This window comes from Prionailurus bengalensis, chromosome B4 (assembly GCF_016509475.1).
Source record: "Prionailurus bengalensis isolate Pbe53 chromosome B4, Fcat_Pben_1.1_paternal_pri, whole genome shotgun sequence".
NCBI classification, from domain to species: domain Eukaryota; kingdom Metazoa; phylum Chordata; class Mammalia; order Carnivora; family Felidae; genus Prionailurus; species Prionailurus bengalensis.
In genome coordinates, this window is record NC_057358.1 from 97968892 (window position 1) to 97976679 (window position 7788).

Consider the following 7788-nt stretch of genomic DNA (forward strand, 5'->3'; position numbering starts at 1 on the left):
TCCTTTCTCAAAAAACTCCCACTGCCCTCTTCAATAACCTGCCTTTTCCTCTCTCTCCCATTCTGAACTCCTTTTCTCTTCCAATATCAGGAGAATAGTTTCTCTATATTCACTTTCTTTTTTCCTCATAATTATCTCTTCATTGTATTTGAAATGGAAAAAAGAAAGATAAAAGAAAACAAAATGAAGTCAGATTAGTTTTAATGAGTAGTGTAATCATTCCCTAAAGCCTCTGAAAATGCCATAAAGTGACCTTTAGAATTTCTACAGAATCTTGGGTGATAAATCCTTCATCTTTTAATTAAATGTTTTTCAGTCAGCCCAATAATTCAATAAAGAACTAATTTGTATTCTTTTTTTTCTGTTTTGTTTAATTGGTAGTATTGCAACAGTATTATTTCCTTACTATTTTCCATTGCAATTACACATTATTTCAACTACATGATGGCCTAAATAGAGTTCTGTGGGTTTTTCTGAGGAACTAGCTACCATTTATAGCTTTCTTTCCATGGAAAATTACTCTCCAGGTCTAAACAACTAATTCTACAAAACTTATTGTATAAACGCTGTAAATGTGATAAAGTAGGTCTTTTCTTCCCCACTTTGATCTACCCTTTCCCATTAACCAAAGAAAAGACTAAATTCTAATTTGTCTCAGGAGACCAAATAAAATTTCTTTTCTAATAATAAAAATCACACTCTTTTAATGAATACCAGTCTCTGGGTAATGGATAACCTTATTAAGTACAATATAATTATTAGCCATTTTAATTTTCAAAATAATCATAACAAGTAGGTATTACTATCATCCTTTATGTGTAAAGAAATTGAAGGTCCAGGTGGTTAAGGAAATTCCTCAAAGCCATAATGTTTCTAAGTGGCATAACTAAAATTACAACTTGGAATCATTTGAACTCTTGTAAGGGAAGAATAAATATAGAACTTTATTATTCTTATTAATTTGCTTTTTGGTACTTGAAATAATTTGTATTTATTCTTATTTTTAAAACTGTAAAAGAAGAATTACCACAAAGAGTTATAGTTTGACATGCTATTTATAAAAATATCATCTTAATAAAATGTTTTTAGTATCACACATATCCACAATTATTTCCTGTAAGAAAACACAAATGGTACTCTAGTTTGAAAAATTCTGGTAGTGTAAAGAGGTAAATAAATGAAGAAATTACTGCAGCACCTACTACACAATAGAACTAAACAATTTCCAATTTTATCATTAGTTAAGATGGGTAAGCTGAAAAACCCTCAAGAACATTTAGATTTTTATTCCATACTATACAGAAGGAAGGAAAAACTCACTAGAAATAGTAATAATAATATGCCATATTAGAAGAAAAATCGGCATGTCTTTTTACAAATCAATAAAGACTCAAATATAATCAATGCAACATAATAGAGAACCCAGAAATGGACCCACAACCATATGGTCAACTCATCTTCAACAAAGCAGGAAAAAATGTTCAAGGGACAAAAGACAGTCTCTTCAACAAATGGTGTTGGGAAACTGAATGGCAACATGCAGAAGAATGAAACTGGACCCCTTTCTCACACCATACACAAAAATAAATTCAAAATGCATGAAAGGCCTGAACGTGAGACAAGAAACCATCAAAATCCTAGAGAAGAACATAGGCAGCAACCTCTTGACCTCAGCCAGATCAACTCTTCATCACCAAAGGCAAGGTAAATAAAAGTGAACATGAGCTACTGGGACTTCATCAAGATGAAAACTTCAGCTCAGCGAGGCAAACAATCAACAAAACTAAAAGGCAGCCTATAGAATGGGAGAAGATATTTACAAATGACATTTCTGATAAAGGGTTAGTATCTAAAATCTATAAAGTACTTCTCGAACTCAACACCCCAAAACCAAATAATCCAGTAAAGAAATGGGCAGAAGACATGAATAGACACTTTTCCAAAGAAGATATCCAGGTGGCTAACAACACATAAAAAGATGCTCAACATCACTTATCATCATGGAAATAGAAATCAAAACCATGATGAGATACCACCTCACACCTGTCAGAATGACTATAATTAACAACACGGGAAACAATAGGTGTTGGCAAAGATACAGAGAAAGGAGAATCCTTGTACACTGTTGGTGGGAATGCAAATTGGTGCAGCCATTCTGGAAAACAGTATGGAGCTTCCTCAAAAACTAAAAATAGAACTACCCTATGATCCAGCAATTGCACTACTAGGTATTTACCCAAAGGATACAAAAATACAGATTCGAAGGGGTACATGCACTCCAATGTTTATAGTGGCATTATCAACAATAGCCAAAGTATGCAGAGAGCCCAAATGTCCATCGACTGATGAATGGATAAAGAAGATGTGGTGTGTTTATAGATACACACACACACACACACACACACACACACACACACAATGGAATATTACTCAGCCATCAAAAAATGAAATCTTGCCATTTGTAATGACATGGATGGGGCTAGAATGTATTATGCTAAGTGAAGTAAGTCAATCAGAGATAGACAGATATAATATGATTTCACTCATATGTGGAACTTAAGAAACAAAACAGATTAATATATGAGGTGGGGGGACAGAGAAGAAAGAGAAATCACAAAAGACTCTTAATGATAGAGAACAAATTGAGAGTTGATGAAGGGAGGTGGGGAGGAGATGGGCCATATGGATGATGGGTATTAAGAAGAGAACTTGTGATGAGCACTGGGTGTCATGATGAATCACTGGATTCTACTTCTGAAACCAGTATTGCACTGTATATTAACTAAAATATAAATTTAAAACAGGGGAAAAAATTTGGAGGCAAAAAAACAAAAAAGTAACTGAATTATATCACAAAAATATATTTCTCCATCAAGAGAATACACCATTCTTTTGTGTATTATCTTTACTCTTACCTGTAGCAAAAAGCTAATTTTATAATAAAATGAAAATCATGGCATAAATTGATATAATTATGAAGATTATCATCAAGATACTATAATTTTATAGTATCAAGATTATCATCAATGATACTATAATTTTACTTTCCTGGGAGTGAAACATACTACTTACATCAAATTTTAGTAGACATAGTAGTATTCATCAAATTTATTTCACAGTTAAGCTAAAAAGATACATTAGAATTTAGAGCATGTCATGGGGTGCCTGGGTGGCTCAGTCCGTTAAGCATCTGACTTTGGCTCAGGTCATGATCTCACAGTTCGTGAGTTTGAGCCACATGTTGGCTCTGTACTGACAGCTCAGAGCCTGGAACCTGCTTTGGATTCTGTGTCTCCCTCTCTCTCTGCCCATTCTCTTCTCATGCTCTATCTCTCTCTCTCTCGAAAATAAACATTAAAAATTTTTTTAAAAATTTTAGAACATGTCCTTTTAAGGTAAACAGAAAAGACGTTAACAAAACTATTGTATCTTATAGTGTTCCTTAACTGCTCAGCTGTATAGTTGCTAAGGTCAAAAGACAAATAATTATCACAGAAAGACTGAATTTCACAGATGTTATATGTATATATATATAAAAGATGTTATATAAAACAGAAATGCTACATATTTCCATTTAGTTGGTTATGTTAAAAAAAAAAAACAAGACCTCAATTACTACTATAGATGAGAATGATAAAATTGGGAAAAGTAATATTAAAATCCTTGGCAAATTTCAAACAGATCTGATTGATTGACTCCTCCAACACAAATTTCTGGGATTTAAAGATGAAAAGCAGTTCCCTCCCTTCCTTCCTCCCTTCCTCCCTTCCTCCCTTCCTCCCTTCCTCCCTTCCTTCCTTCCTTCCTTCCTTCCTTCCTTCCTTCCTTCCTTCCTTCCTTCCTTTGTTCCTTCCTTCCTTCCTTCCTTCCTTTTGGCTTATAAGGAGAGAGGAAATTCCTTCCACATGACTTTCTCTTTAATAATGTTCTTAGCATACCATGTACTCCAGTCAAAGCAGTCAAACTGTCAATATCTTTGCTTATCATCAACATAATTTTTTCATTATGCTTTGGTTGACTACCAGAGCCATGTGTATTTATTATTTTTATCTGTGTTTTTATTTTTTTCTTCAGCTGTTTTCAATTTATTTTTTTAGGTTGCCTATCTATTTATTTTTATTTTCTAAATGAAAGATAGAGAGTAGTAAGAGGGTTATTAGTAAGTTAGATTTATTATAAACTTAAAGCTAGATGCTTTTTTACCTTCAAGTTAGCAAACTCTACAATAGATTATTCCATGATGGGGTCTTTTCAAGTTTGATGATTTGATCACCAAATGAACCTGGGGAGGAAGGAATGAAAGCAGCTGATCAACACCTCATTTACTCCCTTCCTGGGACACACACCAAAGAATAGAAGAGAAAGTATTGGCTACGTATTCTATATATCTTTGCCAAGTGGAACTCTGGATGATTCAACTAATATTTGCAAAAGTTCTAACCTACAGAATATTATTAGCAAGATACACCTGGCCAAATATTCCTATGGTTGATAGCCAGGACCTATGGATTTAGGAGACAGGGTAAGTTTTAGAACCCTCTGAGGTACGAAATGGAGATATTTCAAAACTTAAACCCTCTGTGCTGTGTGACATGACCCTATAGACTCTCACTTGGGGACCTCATGCATCATTCTGGGCAAGAAGTACATAGCTAGTATGAAAAGAAAAGGAGCTACTCTCAATATGCTGACCTTTTTCTATTTCTTCTGTGCCTCGTGACTGTCTTTAATCTTCAAATTATTACAACCCTTGATTTTGGTGATATTAAGGTATTTAATTTGTACAAATTTTATTTAACAATCCATTCTGAATGTTAGCTAAGAATTTTACCTAAAATAATAGATTCTGTTTCTTGGGCATCCCATAAGACTTATTAAGGAAAATACTTTTCTTTTCCAGATAATACCAGAGCTTAAAATAATTTAAAAAGAAATTTGAAAAAAAATGAAAAAAAATGAAAAAAAAGTGTTGTTCCATAATTTTGAATTATTTGAATTGACATTTAATATATTTTAAAATATTGTATAGAAGCATAATTAACAAATAAAATGGCATGTATTAAAGTGTATAATGTGATGATTAGATATACATATACATTGTGAAATAATTATCATCACCAAGTTAATTAACACATTAATTGCTTCACATAGTTGCCTTTCTCTTCTGTTGGCTGAGAATACTTAACATTTACTCTTTTAGCAAACTTTGAGTATACAATACAGTATTATTAACTATAGCCACCATTTTGTACTTTAGATCCTCAGAATTTCTTCATCTTATAACTGAAAATTTGTGCTCTTTGACCAATCTCTCCCCATTTCCTCCACTCCTCCAGCCTCTGGCAACCGCCATTTCACTTTCTGTTTCTACTAATTTAATTTTTTTTTATTCCACATACAAGTGATATTATACAATATTTGCATTTCTCTGTCCTTCTTTTTCTTATGTCTGAATAATAGTTTTATACATATGAAATATTATATATAATAATTTAATATATATAGTCTCTATCCATTCAACCACGGATGGACACTTAGACCGTTTCCGTATCCTGGCTATTGTTAAGAAGCTACAATGAACATGGGAGTGCAGATACCCATACAAGATACTGATTTTGCCTCCTTCAGATATATATCCAAAAGCAGGATTGCTGGATCACATGATAGTTTTATTTTTTATTGTTAGAGGAAACTCTATACTGTTTTGAACAATGGCTGTACTAACTTACATACCCACCAACAATGTACAAGTGTTCTGTCTTCTCCACATCCTTACCAAAATAGATCCCTTGTCTTTTGGTAATAGCCACCCTAATTGGTAAGCCCAAATCACACTGTGGTTTCCATTTGCATTTTTGATGATTAGTGGTAGTGAATATCTTTTTGTGTCGGTTTTGGCCGTTTTTATATCTTCTTTGGAAAAATGTCTATTCAAGTCCTTTACCCATTTTTGATTTTCTTTTTCCTATTGAGTTGTAGGAATTCCTTCTATATTGTGGATATCAATCCCACATTAGATATATGGTTTGCAAATAACTTCTCCCATTCCATAGAATGCCTTTTCATTCTGTTGATAGTTTTCTTTACTGCATAGCTTTTTTAATTTGATGTAATCTCAAATTTATTTTTGCTTTTGTTGCCTTCGCTTTTGGTATGATATCCAAAAAAATCACTGAGAAGACCAATGTCAAGTATCCTTTCCCTATTTCCTCTAGGAGTTTTAGGGTTTCATGTCTTAAATTGAAGTCTTTAATTCATTTCAAGTTAATTTTTAAGTGGTATGAGATAGAGATCCAATTTCATTCTTCTGCATATGGCTATCCAGTTTTCCTATCTCCTTTTATTGAAGACAATAGCCCATCCGCATTGTATGGTCTAGTCACCCTTGTCAGAGACTGGTTGACTCTACATATGTGGGTTTATTTCTAGGGTCTCTATTATGTTCCTTATAGATCATCTTAGACTTGAGGAAGAATTCATTGTTTCTTTTTATATGTGTTGTTTATACAGTTCAGAAATCAAATACTGGATCTTAATTTGTTTTAAAAGAAGTATTGCTGTTCTTCTAAATCAAAAGTTTATGAACTCTGTAAATAGAAAATACCTAGACTAAAAAGTGAGCTAATATATAGACTTAGTAAATTCTGTTGAAATATAATCTAAAAATCTTTGATCTCTAAGTAAAGGGTAACATACTATATATACATTGCAGATTGCAAAATAGAAAATATGACTTGTGTTTTGCTTACTTTATGGATCTCACAATCAAGTTGCAAGGAGAAAATCCTCAGTGGTAAATTTCATGACATTTCTAGATTACAGAAAAGCAGTATGTGGTAATATAAGACATAGGATGAAAAAGTAGTTAATCATCCAGATAAATGATCAAAGATAAAGTACAATTTTTGGAGACATCTTGATTTTATATTAAATTAGTGAACAAATTAAGTAAAGCATGGTGTGAATTAAAGTTGATTATAACATAACAAGAGGCTTAATAATTTGAAATATATGAATAATTTACATTTTGTCGCAATAATTTTGATACAAGTGAGAAGAATAATTATATGACATAATAAACATATATTCCATTATAAATGCATACATTATAAAGATGGACAAAAATGAGCACAAAGCCATAACTACATGTTGAATAAATTTTGGAAATTAAAACAATTTCTGAATTTGGTTAAGACTAGAGTTAAAATCAAAGCACATAAAAAGTTTAAAAATGTTAAGGAAATAACAAATGTTAGCAAAATAAAGTTCAACAAATCCATTAGTATGAAAGAAAAGTCCAGAGATGAGGAAATTAAAAAATTTAACATCACAATGAAGCTGCATTTGTGTTGAAATCACCCCCATAAGATCAGGATGTGATCATCTTGCCTGTAAGCAGCCCTGATATATACAAGAACTATAGAAATTATTTTTTTTCTAGAGAAAACTTTTGTGCATGGTATCTTAAACCATAATAATTCATATATTCTATACATTCCATTTATTAAAAACTATTCTTATTGAGATTTTCCTTTGCAGGAGTTAGTTTGGTCTGTTTGCCTGGATACAAATTGCTAAAACCACTTTAATTTGATTTGATTTACTAAGAACTCTTCCCTGCATTGTATCCCAGGCAAGTGGAAATGGATGAATATATGGAGAGGAGGCATTTTAGGGGGAAGTTCTAACAGTGTAATATGGAGTACTGAGAAGCACTGGTGATTAAGCTAGAATTGCATTTTAGTTATAAATGAGGAATTTGTCTTGTGGTAAAGAAAATGTTTCCAA